At 38.3% G+C, this 16480-nt stretch overlaps 1 pseudogene; it reads right to left on the bottom strand.

Annotated features, from left to right (window-relative positions):
• The window catches only part of LOC101138063 (UDP-glucuronosyltransferase 2A3-like), a 476474-nt pseudogene that overhangs the window by 115982 nt on the left and 344012 nt on the right, over positions 1–16480 (bottom strand).

Here is a 16480-nt window from a genome sequence, read left to right on the forward strand (position 1 = left end):
ACAAAATACTCAACAGTTCACTTGAAGAACAAAAGATCAAGGGACTAGCTTAATTTTTGAAAAAAATTGAGTACTTCTTAGAAAATTGTTTTTTATGAGTAGAGTAGAATCCATTGATCATGGACCTCAAAGACTTGTTTAAGTGTATATCTATTACTATTGCTGCTTTATAGAGTAAACAAATGCATGTTTTATTCTCTAAGGTTTATTTTAATTATGGTTTACGATGGCGAATACACTGATGTGATATAAGAGAAGTTTTCTCCCACAATTCTCTTAGCACTTGGTCTTTCTTGTAAATACATATGAGCAAAATAGATAATGCACAAAAACTAAATTATCCCCATGTATAAATACATGTATATTGTTTTATCTAAGCATAGACAATTTATATATCTTTGGCTACATTATTCTAACTCCTTTCAGATAATTATCAGTTGTATTCTCATAAAAATTATCTTGTGTCATATGCCTTTGTTTTCCTTTTTCCCATTATGAAAAAATACTACATTATCTGAGATAATGGAGAAAAGTGAAACAAAGCTTCTTCAAAACTACAGGAATTTTTAGTTTCCTCACCCACACTTACAAAATGTTCACTTTGTTGGAAAACTTCACAGCAAACCTGCAAAATCCCTGCCAAAGGTAAAAAAAAAAAAAAAACCTGTTTGTTTTGTTTTGTTTTGTTTGTTTTAAATTTTTGGTGGGAATGATACTATATTCTTCATTCAGTGTTTTTGCTTGAAGTGAAAGAAAGATGTTTAGTGGGTGGGGTAAACCAGATGCCAATTAAAGATTCCTATTTTTGTATCATCACAATTATATGAATTTCATTATTACTACAGAATAAAGAGTACTACTAGAGACTATCTGAACCTAGTAATGTTCAAATTAAAGCCTTCATTTTGCAACATATAAGGAAGTATTAGTTATTCAACCAAAGAATACTTATAAAGTGCTTCACACAAACCACTGCTTTGGATTTTAAGAAGACAAGAAAAGTAGACATAGTTTCTGTCCCCACATTCCTTAAATTCTATGTTGAAAGATAAAATATAAGCAAGTAATAAAATGTGTGAAAAGCATTATCTTCAGTACCACAATAACAAGGATATATCCAGTTGGGATAACAGAGAGTGTACTGGAGACATGGATAATCAAGATGAGAACTGAAAGGTGTGAAGAAATAGGTGATGAATGAGGGGGAGAGGAAGACATAAAAGGAAAAGCAGGTAAAGTAGTAAAGACATTTCTCAAGTCTTCAAGTTTAGTTTGCAGAAGAATACTAAGAAACAGATGATTCTGAAGAGGCAAGTTGGAGCCAAATAATTATTAGGATCTTGAAATATTTATTATGGCATTGGGAAGCTACTAAAAAGAGTTAACAAATGGAGAGATCTGATTATATTTCCTTCCTTTAAAAAGTTTCCAAGATACTCAATGAATTAGACTGCAGAGGGTCAGAATAAAAAGAATACACAATTTAGAATTTTTTTCGTAAAATCAGGCAGCAAATGATAGAAAAATATACCAGAATGTTGATAGAGATATTTATGTGTACTTTTGCCAGCTTTATATTGTATTGTGGAAAAAAGTTAAAGCAGGTAAAACACTTAAAATGTCTCTGGCACTAAGTCAGTGATCCAGAAATATTAATATTGCAATTTTGGTTATTTTTGTTATTTCCAGTAACATTAATTACCTATCATATGCCAGTCACCTGAGATATCATTCCTCATTTAATAGATACTGATTATCATCTAGCACATCAACATTACATTCTCTAGCAATGTTATAGATGACAGATATCCTGTGGACTTGTTTAAAAGCAGAAGCAGAAGTTTTTGCAAACAGATGAGCAAGGTGAAATGCTAATGATGTATTGTAAGGATTGGGGCTCTTCACCAGTATTCTAGCTTAAAATGTACACCATTCTTCAACATAAAAAGAAATTGTGCCCCCAACATATTTGCAACAAAACCCAGTGTTTACTTGCTTTCACTCCAGCATTTAAACCATTCATCCCTGGGATTCCAGAGGTCTACATGTTACAGCAAAAAAAGGTCATTTTACCCTATAAGAACAGGTGTTTTTCCACCTTATGCCAAGCCTGCAGGACAACTCAGGAAAGCTCCCTGGGGCAACTTATGTCTCAACATCATACCTGCATCTCAGAGAATCCAAGAAAAAAATGAAAAGTGCTTGCCTAATAAAAACCAAATAATTTCTACCACTTGTATCTGAAAAGTGCCCTTAGTTCATAATAACAATTATTTATTCTATAGAATATTCCTTATGAGAGAACACAAGAATCTCATGTGTTTAAATTAATATCACACTTTTAAGATATATATAGATAGCAATTATTCTTTGCAACATTATTATACAGTCTCTTAGGAGATCATTTCTGTTTACCTTCTTATTAGCATCAACATACAACTAAAATCTTATTCAATGGCTAAAACATAATATCCATGTTGAATGCAAATTATATAAGGTCTACATGGTAACTTTCTCGTGAGATAAAAGTTGACGAAATACTAATAAAAATTCAAAGCAATCTAACTTTATATTTTAATAATTTTCCCATGTACATTAAGGGAAATTAATAGTGCCACCAGGAAACGGAAGAGTTGGTAGAGAAGTAGGACAAGTGAAAGAATGACTATAGTACAATCATGATAATTGCTAATACTGTTGTTACTAAATCCAAGTCAATAGTTTTTGAAACCTGTCCCCTAATTGTTTATTACATAAAATAATTGTATCACAAATTGCTTGTTTTTCCATTAAGTATATTTTTCAAATTTTTAAATTTTCAATTTTTAAAAATTTTTGCGGTTACATAGTAAAGGTATATATTTGTGGGGTACATGAGATACTTTGATACAGGGATGCAATTGGAAATAAGCATATTAAGGAGAATGGAGCATCTATCCCCTCAAGCATTTTTACTTTGTCTTATGCACAATATAATTACACTATTTTAGTTATTTAAAAATGTACAGTGAAGTTATTATTGACTATAGTCACCCTGTTGTGTGATCAAATAGTATGTCTTATTCCTTTTTACGTACCTGTTAAAATCCCTGCTTACCCCCATGCCCCCAGTACCCTTCCCAGGCTCAAGTAATCAGCCTTCTACATTCTATGTTCATTAGTTTAATTAAGTTTTAGATCCCACAAATAAATGATAACATACCATGTTTGTCTTTCTGTGCCTGGCTTATTTCACTTAGCACAATTAGCTCCAGTTCCATCCATGTTGTTGAAAATGAATGGATCTCATTCTTTTTCATGGCTGAATGGTACTCCACTGTGTCCAACAAATGAATGTTCTTCATTCATTTGTTGATGGACATTCATGCTAATTCTAAATCTTAGCTATTGTAAATAGTGCAACAAACATGGGAGTGCAGGTATCTCTTTGACATACTGATTTATTTCTTTTGGGTATATATCTAGCAATGAGATTGCTGGATCATATGGTAGCTCTATTTTTCATTTTTTTGAGAAACCGTCAACTCTTCTCCATAGTGGTCGTACTAATTTTCACTCCCACCAAAAGTGTATAGGGTTCCTTTTTCTTCACATCCCCATCAGCATTTATTTTTGTCTGTCTTTTGGGTATAAGCTATTTTAAATGGTGTGAGAAGATGTCTCATTGTAGTTGTGATTTGACTTTCTCTGATGATCAGTGATATTGAGCATCTTTTCACATGTCTGTTTGCCATTTTTCTGTTTACTTTTGAGAAACATCTCTACTCAAATTCTTTGTCCATTTTTTTGTCTTCTCCTATAGAGGGTTTGAGCCCCTTATATATTCTGGTTATTAATTCCTTGTCAGATGGATAGTTTGTAAATATTTTTCCCATTCTGTGGACTGTCTCTTCACTTGTTGATTGTTTCCTTTGCTGTATAGAAGCTGATTAACTTGATGTGATCTCATTTGTCCATTTTTACTTTGATTGCCTGTGATTATGGGGTATAACCCAAGAAATTTTGGCCCAGAAAAACATCCTGGAGATTTTCTTTAATGTTTTCTTGTAGTAGTTCATAATTTGAGGTCTGAGATATAAGTCTTTAAACCATTTTTATTTGATTTTTGTATATGGATAGAGCTAGGGATCTAGTTTCATTCTTCTGCATATAGATATTCTGTTTTCCCAGCACCATTTGTTAAAGAGACTGTCTTTTTTTCTGTTTATGTTAATGGCAACTTTGATGAAAATGAGTTCACTGCAGGTGTGTAGATTGTTTTCTGGGTTCTCTATTCTGTTTCATTGATCTCTGTGTCTGTTTTTATGGCAGTACCATGCTGGTTTGGTTACTATAGGTGCGTAGTGTAATATGAAGTCAGATAATGTGACTACAAGTTGGTTTCTTTTGCTTAGGATACCTTTGACTATTCTGGGTCTTTTCTGGTTTCATATACATTTTGAGATTTTTTTCTACTTCTGTGAAGAAAGTAACTGGTATTTTCATGATATTATTGCATCAGTAGATTGTTTTGCTTAATATAGAAATGTTAACTATTTATTCATCTAATCAATGAACATGGAATATTTTTTCATTTCTTGGTATCCTCTAATTTCTTACATCAGTGTTTTCTTACATCAGTGTTAATTTCTTACATCAGTAGTTTTCATTATAGAGATCTTTCAGTCCTTTGATTAATTCCTAGATGTTCAATTTTATTTGTGACTATTGTAAATGGGAATACTTTTTTGATTTCTTTTTCAGCGGCTCATTGTAGGCAAATAGAAACGTTATTGATTTTGTGTGTTAATTTTATGTTCTGCAACTTTATTGAATTGTTAATTGTAAAAATTTTTCACTAGAACATGCTTGGATCAAAATATCTCATGTACCCCATAAGCATATCCACCAACTATGTACCCACAAAAATATAAAATACTTTAAAGCAATGAGCAAATTTTTTAAAAAATATACTATTGAGAGCTTCAAGAACATAAGAGACAAAGCAGAGGAAATAATTTCCAACTATTACCATGTTTTTGAAATGACTCACACAGACAAGAAAGAAGAAAAAGAATAAAGTAATCCTACAGAATTTATGCAACATCACTAAGTAAAAAAGAAAAAAATTAACATGATGAGAATTCTAGAACGAGAAGATAAACAGCATAGAAATTATATTCAATGAAATAATAGCAGAAAGCTTCTTAAGTTATTGACAAAAGATGAACATCTAGATCCAAGAAGCTGAAAGTTCCACCAAGTTACTTCAATCCAAAAAGGTCTTCACTGATGCACATATCGTCAAATTATCATGTGAAATGCAAAGCAGGTATTCTAAAAATCGCAGAAGAAAGCTGACACATCATCTATAAGGGAATCTCCATTCAGCTAATAGTGGATTTCTCAGCATTAACTTATAGGCCAGGAAAGAATAGGAAAATATATGCTAAGTGATAAAATTTGTTTTATAATCATGTCAATGAAGAATATTATATAAAGCAAACTTTGATCCTACAAAAAAGACAGAGACAGAGGAATAAAGTATTTCTCAAACAAGCAAAAACTTAAAGAATTTATTACCATTAAACCGGCCTTAAAAGGAATATTTGAGGAAGTCTAACATCTGAAGGTGAAAAGATGATAATCCACTTCATAAAAACACACAAAATTATATAACTCACTCATAGAGCCAACAGACAAAGGAGAAAGAAAAAATAATCAAACTTTATCAGTATAGAAAACTATCAAACTGTCAAAATAAGTAATAAGAGAGAAATTAAGGAATAAGGGATATACAAAATAAACAGAAAAAAAAAGAATAAGCCTTTACCTATAAATAAATAAATACCTTGAAAATAAGTGGATTAAATTACACAACTGAAAACGTAGACTGATGGATTAAAAAACAAGACTCAACAATATTCAGCCTAAAAGATACTCATCTCACCTATAAAGTTACACATAGACTGCAACTGAAAAGATGAAATAGATATGCTATGCAAACAGAAACCCAAATCAGGCAGAAATAGCTACACTTACATCAGCAAAACACAAACTTTAAGCCAAAACTTTAAGGAGAGGAAAAGAGAGACTTAATATGATAATAAATGAATCAATTGTTCAAAAAGAAAAAATGTAAATATATATGCAACCAACCATGAACCACTGAGATATATGAAGCAAATATTATTATACCTGAAAGGAGAGATAGACCTAAGTCCAATAATAGTTGAGGATGTCACCATCACCTTTTCAGCATTGGACAGATATTTAAACAATAAATCAACATGAGATTTAAACTGTACCATAGACCAAATTGAAGTAGTTGATATTTACAGAATATTTTAACCAACAGCTGCAGAATGTAAGATTTTTTTATAGCACATATAACATCCCCAGAATTAACCATATATGAGGGCATTAAGCAAGTCTCAACAAATTTTAAAAAATAAAAATTTTACTAATTATTTTATCTGAACACAATGAAATAAATTATAAAATCAATGACAAGACAAAACTAGAAAAATCCATGAAAATTTAACAACATATTCCTTATAACCAATAGATAAAAAAGAAACAATTTTGAAATTGCTTAAAACAAAGAAAGATCACATCATGCAACAGCAAAATCTATGAGATTCAATAGAAGCACTATTAAGAGACAAGTTTAGAACAAGAAATGCCTACACAAAAAAAGGAGAAAGGTTTCAAATAAAAAATGTAATGATCTATCTCAAAGGACTAGAAAAACAAGAACAAACCAAAACCTAAATTACTATAAGAAAAAAATATTAATAATTAGATAGGAGGTGGATCCAAGATGGCCAAATAGGAACAGTTCCAGTCTACAGCTCCCAGCGTGAGTGATGCAGAAGATGGGCGATTTCTGCATTTCCAACTGAGGTACCAGGTTCATCTCACTGGGGAGTGTCAGACAGGGGGTGCAGGACAGTGGGTACAGTGCACTGAGCATGAGCCAAAGCAGGGCGAGGCATTGCCTCACCGAGGAAGTGCAAGGGGTCAGGGAATTCCCTTTTCTAATCAAAGAAAGGGGTGACAGATGGCACCTCGAAAATCAGGTCACTCTCAATATAATACTGCGCTTTTCCAACAGTCTTAGTGAACGGCACACCAGGAGATTATATCCCGTGCATGGCTCAGAGGGTCCTATGCCCACGGAGCCTCGCTCATACCTAGCACAGCAGTCTGAGATCAAACTGCAAGGTGGCAGTGAGGCTGGGGGAGGGGTGCCCGACATTGCTGAGGCTTGAGTATGTAAACAAAGCAGCTGGGAAGCTCGAACTGGGTGGAGCCAACTGCAGCTCAAGGATGCCTGCTTGCCTCTGTAGACTCCACCTCTGGGAACAAAGCATAGCCAAATAAAAGGAAGCAGAAACCTCTGCAGACTTAAGTGACCCTGTCTGACGGCCTTGAAGAGAGTATTGGTTCTCCCAGCATGTAGCTGCAGATCTGAGAAAGGACAGACTGCCTCCTCCAGTGGGTCTCTGACAACTGAGTAGCCTAAATGGGAGGCACCCCCCTGTAGGGGCAGACTGACACCTCACATGGCTGGGACTCCTCTGAGGCAAAACTTCCAGAGGAACAATCAGACAGCAACATTTGCTGTTCACCAATATCTGCTGTTCTGCAGCATCCACTGCTGATACCAAGGCAAACAGGGTCTGGAGTGGACCTCCAGCAAACCCCAACATACCTGCAGCTGAGGGTCCTAACTGTTAGAAGGAAAACTAACAAACAGAAAGGACATCCACACCAAAACCCCATCTGTACGTCACCATCATCAAAGACCAAAGGTAGATAAAACCACAAAGATGGGGAAAAAAAAGGGCAGAAAAACTGGAAATTCTAAAAATCAGAGCACCTCTCCTCCTCCAAAGGAATGCAGCTCCTCACCAGAAATGGAACAAAGCTGGATGGAGAATGACTTTGATGAGTTGAGAGAAGAAGGCTTCAGATGATCAAACTACTCCAAGCTAAAGGAGGAAATTCAAACCCATGGCAAAGAAGTTAAAAACCTTGAAAAAAAATTAGACAAATGGCTAACTAGAGCAACTAGTGCAGAGAAGTCCTTAAAGGACTTGATGGAGCTGAAAACCACAGCATGAGACTACGTGATGAATACACAAGCATCAATAGCCAATTCAATCAACTGGAAGAAAGGGTATCAGTGATGGGAGATCAAATGAATGAAATGAAATGAGAAGAGAAGTTTAGAGAAAGAAGAATAAAAAGAAATGAACAAAGCCTCCAAGAAATATAGGACTATGTGAAAAGACCAAATCTACATCTGATTGGTGAACCTGAAAGTGACGGGGAGAATGGAAGTAACTTGGAAAACACTCTGCAGGATATTATCCAGGAGAACTTCCCCAATCTAGCAAGGCAGGCCAATATTCAAATTCGGGAAATACAGAGAATGCCACAAAGATACTCATTGAGAAGAGCAACTCCAAGACACATAATTGTCAGATTCACCAAAGTTGAAATGAAGGAAAAAGTGTTAAGGGCAGCCGGAGAGAAAGGTCGGGTTACCCACAAAGGGAAGCCCATCAGACTAACAGCATATCTCTCCGCAGAAACTCTACAAGCCAGAAGAGAGTGGGGGCCAGTATTCAACATTCTTAAAGAAAAGAATTTTCAATCCAGAATTTCATATCCCGCCAAACTAAGCTTCATAAGTGAAGGAGAAATAAAATCCTTTACAGACAAGCAAATGCTCAGAGATTTTGTCACCACTAGGCCTGCCCTAAAAGAGCTCCTGAAGGAAGCACTAAACATGGAAAGGAACAACTGGTAGCAGCCACTGCAAAAGATGCCAAATTGTAAAGACCATCGTGGCTAGGAAGAAACTGCATCAACTAATGAGCAAAATAACCAGCTAACATCATAATGACAGGATCAAATTCACACATAACAATATTAACCTTAAATGTAAATGAGCTAAATACTCCAATACATTTAAAAATAAATGTAAATGGGCTAAATACTCCACAGACTGGCAAATTGGATAAAGAGTCAAGACCCATCAGTGTGCTGTATTCAGGAAACCCATCTCACGTGCAGAGACACACATAGGCTCAAAATAAAGGGATGGAGGAAGATCTACTAAGCAAATGGAAAACAAAAAAAGGCAGGGGTTGCAATCCTAGTCTCTGATAAAACAGACTTTAAACCAACAAAGATCAAAAGAGACAAAGAAGACCATTACATAATGGTAAAGGGATCAATTCAACAAGAAGAGCTAACTCTCCTAAATATATATGCACCCAATACAGGAGCACCCAGATTCATAAAGCAAGTCCTTAGAGACCTACAAAGAGACTTAGACTCCCACACAATAATAATGGGAGACTTTAACACCCGACTGTCAACATTAGACAGATCAACGAGACAGAAAGTTAACAAAGATATTCAGGAACTGAACTCAGCTCTGCACCAAGGTAACCTGATAGACATCTACAGAACTCTCCACCCCAAATCAACAGAATACACATTCTTTTCAGCACCACACCACACCTATTCCAAAATTGACTACATAGTTAGAAGTAAAGCTCTCCTCAGCAAATGTAAAATAACAGAAATCATAACAAACTGTCTCTCAGACCACAGTGCAATCAAACTAGAACTCAGGATTAAGAAACTCACTCAACACTGCTCAACTACATGGAAACTGAACAACCTGCTCCTGAATGACTACTGGGTATATAACGAAATGAAGGCAGAAATAAAGATGTTCTTTGAAACCAACGAGAACAAAGACACAACATACCAGAATCTCTGGGACACATTCAAAGCAGTGTGTAGAGGGAAATTTATAGCACTACATCCCCACAAGAGGAAGCAGGAAAGATCTAAAATTGACACCCTAACATTACAAATAAAAGAGCTAGAGAAGCAAGAGCAAACACATTCAAAAGCTAGCAGACAGCAAGAAATAACTAAGATCAGAGTAGAACTGAAGGAAATAGAGACACAAAAAACCTTTCAAAAAATCAATAAATCCAGGAACTGGTTTTTTGAAAAGATCAACAAAATTGATACACTGTTAGCAAGACTAATAAAGAAGAAAGGAGAGAAGAATCAAATAGATGCAATAAAAAATGATTAAGGGGATATCACCACCAATCCCACAGAAATACAAACTACCATCACATAATACTATAAACACCTCTATGCAAATAAAGTAGAAAATCTGGAAGAAATGGATAAATTCCTCAACACATACACCCTCACAAGACTAAACCAGGAAGAAGTTGAATCTCTGAATAGACCGATAACAGGCTCTGAAATGGAGGCAATAATTAATAGCTTACAAACCAAAAAAAGTCCAGGACCAGATGGATTCACAGCCGAATTCTGCCAGAGGGACAATGAGGAGCTGGTACCGTTCTTTCTGAAACTATTCCAATCAGTAGAAAAAGAGGAAATCCTCCCTAGCTCATTTTATGAGGCCAGCATCATCCCGATACTGAAGCTTCGCAGAGATACAGCAAAAAAAAAAGAGAATTTAGGCCAATATCCCTGATGAACATCAATGGAAAAATCCTCAATAAAATACTGGCAAACCGAATCCAGCAGCACATCAAAAAGCTTATCCACCGTGATCAAGTGGGCTTCATCCCTGGGATGCAAGGCTGGTTCTACATATGCAAATCAATAAACTTAATCCAGCATGTAAACAGAACCAATGACAAAAACCACATGATTATCTCAATAGATGCAGAAAAGGCCTTTGACAAAATTCAACGACGCTTCTTGCTAAAAACTCTCAATGAATTAGGTATTGATGGGATGTATCTCAAAATACTAAGAGCTATCTATGAGCAACCCAGAGCCAATATCATACTGAATGGGCAAAAACTGGAAGCATTCCCTTTGAAAACTGGCACAAGACAGGGATGACCTCTCTCACCACTCCTATTCAACATAGTGTTGGAAGTTCTGGCCAGGGCAATCAGGCAGGAGAAGGAAATAAAGGGTATTCAATTAGGAAAAGAGGAAGTCAAATTGTCCCTGTTTGCAGGTGACATAATTTTATATCAAGAAAACCCCAACATCTCAGCCCAAAATCTCCTTAAGCTGATAGGCAACTTCAGCAAAGTCTGAGGATACAAAATTAATGTGTAAAATCCACAAGCATTCTTATACACCAACAACAGACAAACAGAGAGCCAAATCATGAATGAACTCCCATTCACAATTGCTTCAAAGAGAATAAAATACCTAGGAATCCAAATTACAAGGGATGTGAAGGACCTCTTCAAGGAGAACTACAAACCACTGCTCAATGAAATAAAAGAGGATACAAACAAATGGAAGAATATTCCATGCACATGGGAAGGAAGAATCAATATCATGAAAATGGCCATACTGCCCAAGGTAATTTATAGATTCAATGCCATCCCCATCAAGCTACCAATGACTTTCTTCACAGAATTGGAAAAAACTACTTTAAAGTTCATATGGAACCAAAAAAGAGCCCACATTGCCAAGTCAATCCTAAGCCAAAAGAACAAAGCTGGAGGCATCACACTACTTGACTTCAAACTATACTACAAGGCTACAGTAACCAAAACAGCATGGTACTGGTACCAAAACAGAGATATAGACCAATGGAACAGAACAGAGCCCTCAGAAATAATGCCACATATCTACAACCATCTGAACTTTGACATACTTAACAAAAACAACAAATGGGGAAATGATTCCCTAATTAATAAATGGTGCTGGGAAAACTGGCTAGCCATATGTAGAAAGCTGAAAATGGATCCCTTCCTTACACCTTATACAAAAATTAATTCAAGATGGATTAAAGACTTACATGTTTGACCTAAAACCATAGAAACCCTAGAAGAAAACCTAGGCAATACTTTCAGGACATTAGGCATGGGCAAGGACTTCATGTCTAAAACACCAAAAGCAATGGCAACAAAAGCCAAAATTGACAAATGGGATCTTAGTAAACTAAAGAGCTTCTACACAGCAAGAGAAACTACCATCAGAGTGAATAGGCAACCTACAGAATGGGAGAACATTTTTGCAATCTACTCATCTGACAAAGGGCTAATATCCAGAATCTACAATGAACTCAAACAAATTTACAAGAAAAAAACAAACAACCCCATCAAAAAGTGGGCAAAGGATATGAACAGACACTTCTCAAAAGAAGACATTTATGTAGCCAACAGACACATGAAAAAATGCTCATCATCACTGGCCATCAGAGAAATGCAAATCAAAACCACAATGAGATACCATCTCACACCATTTAGAATGGCAATCATTAAAAAGTCAGGAAACAACAGGTGCTGGAGAGGATGTGGAGAAATAGGAACACTTTTACACTGTTGGTGGGACTGTAAACCAGTTCAACCATTGTGGAAGTCTGTGTGGCGATTCCTCAGGGATCTAGAACTAGAAATACCATTTGACCCAACCATCCCATTACTGGGTATATACCCAAAGGGTTATAAATCACGCTGCTATAAAGAGATATGCACACATATGTTTATTGCTGCACTGTTCACAATAGCAAAGACTTGGAACCAACCCAAATGTCCAACAATGATAGACTGGATTAAGAAAATGTGGCACATATACACCATGGAATACTATGCAGCCATAAAAAATGATGAGTTCATGTCCTTTGTAGGGACACAGATGAAGCTGGAAATCATCATTCTCAGCAAACTATTGCAAGGACAAAAAACCAAACACCACGTGTTCTCACTCATAGGTGGGAATTGAACAATGAGAACACATGGACACAGGAAGGGGAACATCACACACTGGGGACTGTTATGGGGTGGGGGAAGGGGGGAGGGGGGAGGAATAGCATTAGGAGATATACCTAATGTTAAATGATGAGTTAATGGGTGCATCACACCAACATGGCACATGTATGCATATGTAACTAACCTGCACGTTGTGCACATGTACCCTAAAACTTAAAGTATAATAAAAACAAAACAAAACAAAAACAAAAAAAGAGGGTGCTTTTGGTGTGCAAAGTCTCATGGGGGCAAGGGGGAGATTTTTTTGTCCATGACTCGCAGGTTTCTAGAGCCGGCTTGGTGAGTTAGGCTTTAAGGACAGAGTTAATTTTTTCAACTTTGCCTGAAGATTGAGGCCTGTAGGGTGTGTGGAGAACTTACCTTATTCTTAAGGATGTAGAGATGCCTCGGGTAATTTGGCTGATGAAGGCAGGACTGTTATCGGACTGGATGGATGTTGGGAGTCTGAAACAGGGAACTGTATGCATGATGAGTTTGTGTGATGATATTTGCACCTTCTGAAGTTGTTGGGAACACTTCTCCCTAGCCAGAGAAAGTACAGACAAGGACTAGAAGATAGCAGAGCCATTTATCATGCAGCATATGAGTGGAGTCTACTTGCCAATCTTCCCCAGGTACCTGGCCCTGGGCTTGGTGGGTAGGAAAAGGCAGAGGCTGGAGGGATCCCTGGGGTTACACTGAGTGGCAGATAGAGCAGGACTGGATAATTTCTTGAACATGGCTGGAAAAGTGACGACAAGTGAGAATAGCATGGAGAAGCTGCAAGAGGTTGGTAACCAACATGGAGAGAGTTGTGGAGGCTTTGGAGGTGAGGAAGGCTTTGAGAGTGAGGAAGAACTAAGCACCCTTCCTTGACATAATATCGTCCTTGCTTTTGAAGGTTTTGGGCTTGGAAATCTTTTTCTTCTTAGAAGTAAAGAGGAGAGAACAAGGACAAGGACAGCAACTGGCCTCGAAAGGGTAGTAGGGCTACTTGTTTGGCTACCTGATCTGCTAGCACATTTCCAGCCAATTTAGGATTGTCTGGGGTTTGGTGGCCCCTGCAATGAATGATGGCAACTTTCTGTGGGAGCCTGGCAGCTTGAAGGAGCTTGCTGATGAGAGAGCCACTTATGACAGGAGTATTGTTTGCAGTGAGGAAACCCCATTCTTTCCAGATGGATGAGTGTGAGTGCACTACGTGGAACACATAAGGAGAATTTGAATATATTGATCTGTTTTCCAGATGCTAGAGTGAGAGCTCAAGTGAGGGCAATGAGTTCAGCCTTTTGGGAGGTGGTGCCTAAGAGGAGCAGATTGGCTTCAACAGTGTTGGGGGGTGACACTATAGCATAGCCAGCATGTCGGTGTCCTTGATGTGGGAAGGAGCTGCCATCTACAAACCAAGTAAAGGACGCATCTGGAAGGGATTTTTCTGTTAGGTTTGGAAAAGGTATAAGAAAGGTTTGAACAGTATTCACACAGAAGAGTGTGAAGAAGAGTCTTGGGCGGTTGTAGCTTCAGGTAAGAGCATGGCCGGGTTTAGATGGGAGGTGGTTAGCATGGTGATGTGGGGAGTTTCTATGAATAGAGCATACAGCTGGAGGAGCCGTGGGGCAGAGAAAAGACTTAGTACACTGCGGTGAGCTAACATGTCTTTGATGTTATGGGTTGAATAAACTGTTAGGTTGGCATGAAGAGATAGTTTTAGGCTTTTAAGACTGAGGACAGCAACTGCCACCAATGCTCAGAGGCAGGCAGGCCATCCGAGAACTGTGGCTTCAAGCTGTTTAGGGAGGTAGGCAGCAACCTGGGTGGGGCGGGGGTTGGGTCCCTTAGGCTGGGTTAGAACACCTAGTGCAACTCCACGCCATTCATCGGTATAGAGGGAGAAAGGTTTGGTGAAGTCTGGGAGAGTGAGGATGGGGGCTGAGATGAGAGACTTTTGGAGTAGATGGAAAGGTTGGGTAATAGGCTGTGCAGGTTTTAAAGGCTCAGGGAGAGGGCCTTTAGCAGCTTGGTACAACTGTTTGGTAAGTAGAGCGAAGGAGGAAACCCAGAGCCTAAAATATCCCGCTAATCCTGGAAAAGAGAGAATTTCTTGCTTAGTTTGTGGAGGTGGAAGGGACTGGAGGAGGGAATATGTGGTCTGTTGTGAGCCCTTGGGTTCAGGGGGTAAGCGCTAGGCCTAGATAGGTGACTGGGGGGTGCATATTTGGGCTTTCTTAGGGGAGACCTGATACCCCTGTTCTGCCAAGAAGTTTAAAAGAGAGATAGTATGTATGGGTGTTGCAGTCTCTTTGAGAGGAGCTACACAGGAGCAGATTATTAACATATTAAAGAAGAGAGGATGATTTTAGGGATAAAGTACAGAAGTTACTAGCAAAGGCCTGTCCAAAAAGGTGGGGGCTGTCTCTAAAACCTTGAGGTAGTACACACCAGGTGAGATGACCTGAAAGGTGGGTGTCGGGGTTTTCCCAGGTAAAGGCAAAGAGGTTTTGGGAATCAGGGTGTAAAGGAATTGTGAAAAAGCATCATTTAGGTTTAGAACAGAAAAATGGGTGGTATTCGAGGGAAGTGAGGAAAGTAAAGTATATGGGTTAGAAACTACTGGACACACTGGGAGTACAGCTTGGTTAATGAGCCTGAGGTCCTGGACTAAGTGATAAGTTCCATCTGGCTTTTTAACAGGTAGAACTGATGTGTTAAAAGGAGAGTTTGTTGGGCAGAGTAGGTGACTGGTGAGGAAGAGAGAAATGATAGGCTTTAGGCCTATGAGAGCTGCTTGGGGGATGAGATACTGCTTCTGGGATAGGAACGGGGTGGGCTCTTTAAGGGTGATGTGGATGGGGGTGTGGTGCTCTGTGTCTGAGGGTGTGGAAGTATCCCAAACAGTGGGGTTAACTACAGATGGGGGATAAGGAAAAGTTGCATGTTTTAGGGTGGGAGGTCAGAGGAGTAGAAGAAAGTTAGAAGCCTGTTAAAAGCCTTGGAGGGGTCTGGGTTGATGTGTTGGGTACTATGGGGAATGTGGAAGTGGAGAGCAGTGTGGAGTTTTGAAAGGATATCTCTGCTTAGGAGCAGAGTTGGGCATGAAGGCAGGACTAAGAAAGAGTGACTGAAGGAAAAGGTGTGCAGGGAGCAGAAAAGTGGAAGGTGGTCTTGGGGTTTGGAGACTTGTCCATTGATTCCCACAACAGAGACTTGGGAGGACTGGGTGGGTCCTGTAAAATTAGATAAAGCAGAGTAGGTGCTCCAATATTAATTTTTAAAAAACAGGCATGCCTACCTGCCACCATCAGGGTTACCCTTGGCTCAGATGAAGCAATGGTAGTTGCTGGGACACCCGTTGCAGGGCACTGTCAGTCTTCAGTGGCAAGGCCGATGAGATCCGAGTAGGAGGTTTTGGCCAGCTCGGAAAGGGATGGAGGCGATCCTTGCTGGAGCCGCTCACAGTCTGACTTTCACTGAGTCCTCCACAGAGGGGGCACAGCCTGGTGGGCACAGCTGGGTTTGGGCATTGCCTGGACCAGTAGGCTTCATTGCCACACTTGAAACAGGCGCCAGGTGGAGGTGTTTTGTTAGGAGGCTTCTGTATGGAGCTGTGGCCCTGTGGGCCTGCAGGGTAAAGGCAAGCATTTGAAACTCTGTTTTTTTCTTTTACTTTCCTCATCACAACTGTTAAAGACTTTGAAGGCTAAATT

Source organism: Gorilla gorilla, chromosome 3 (genome assembly GCF_029281585.2).
Source record: "Gorilla gorilla gorilla isolate KB3781 chromosome 3, NHGRI_mGorGor1-v2.1_pri, whole genome shotgun sequence".
Taxonomy (NCBI): Eukaryota; Metazoa; Chordata; class Mammalia; order Primates; family Hominidae; genus Gorilla; species Gorilla gorilla.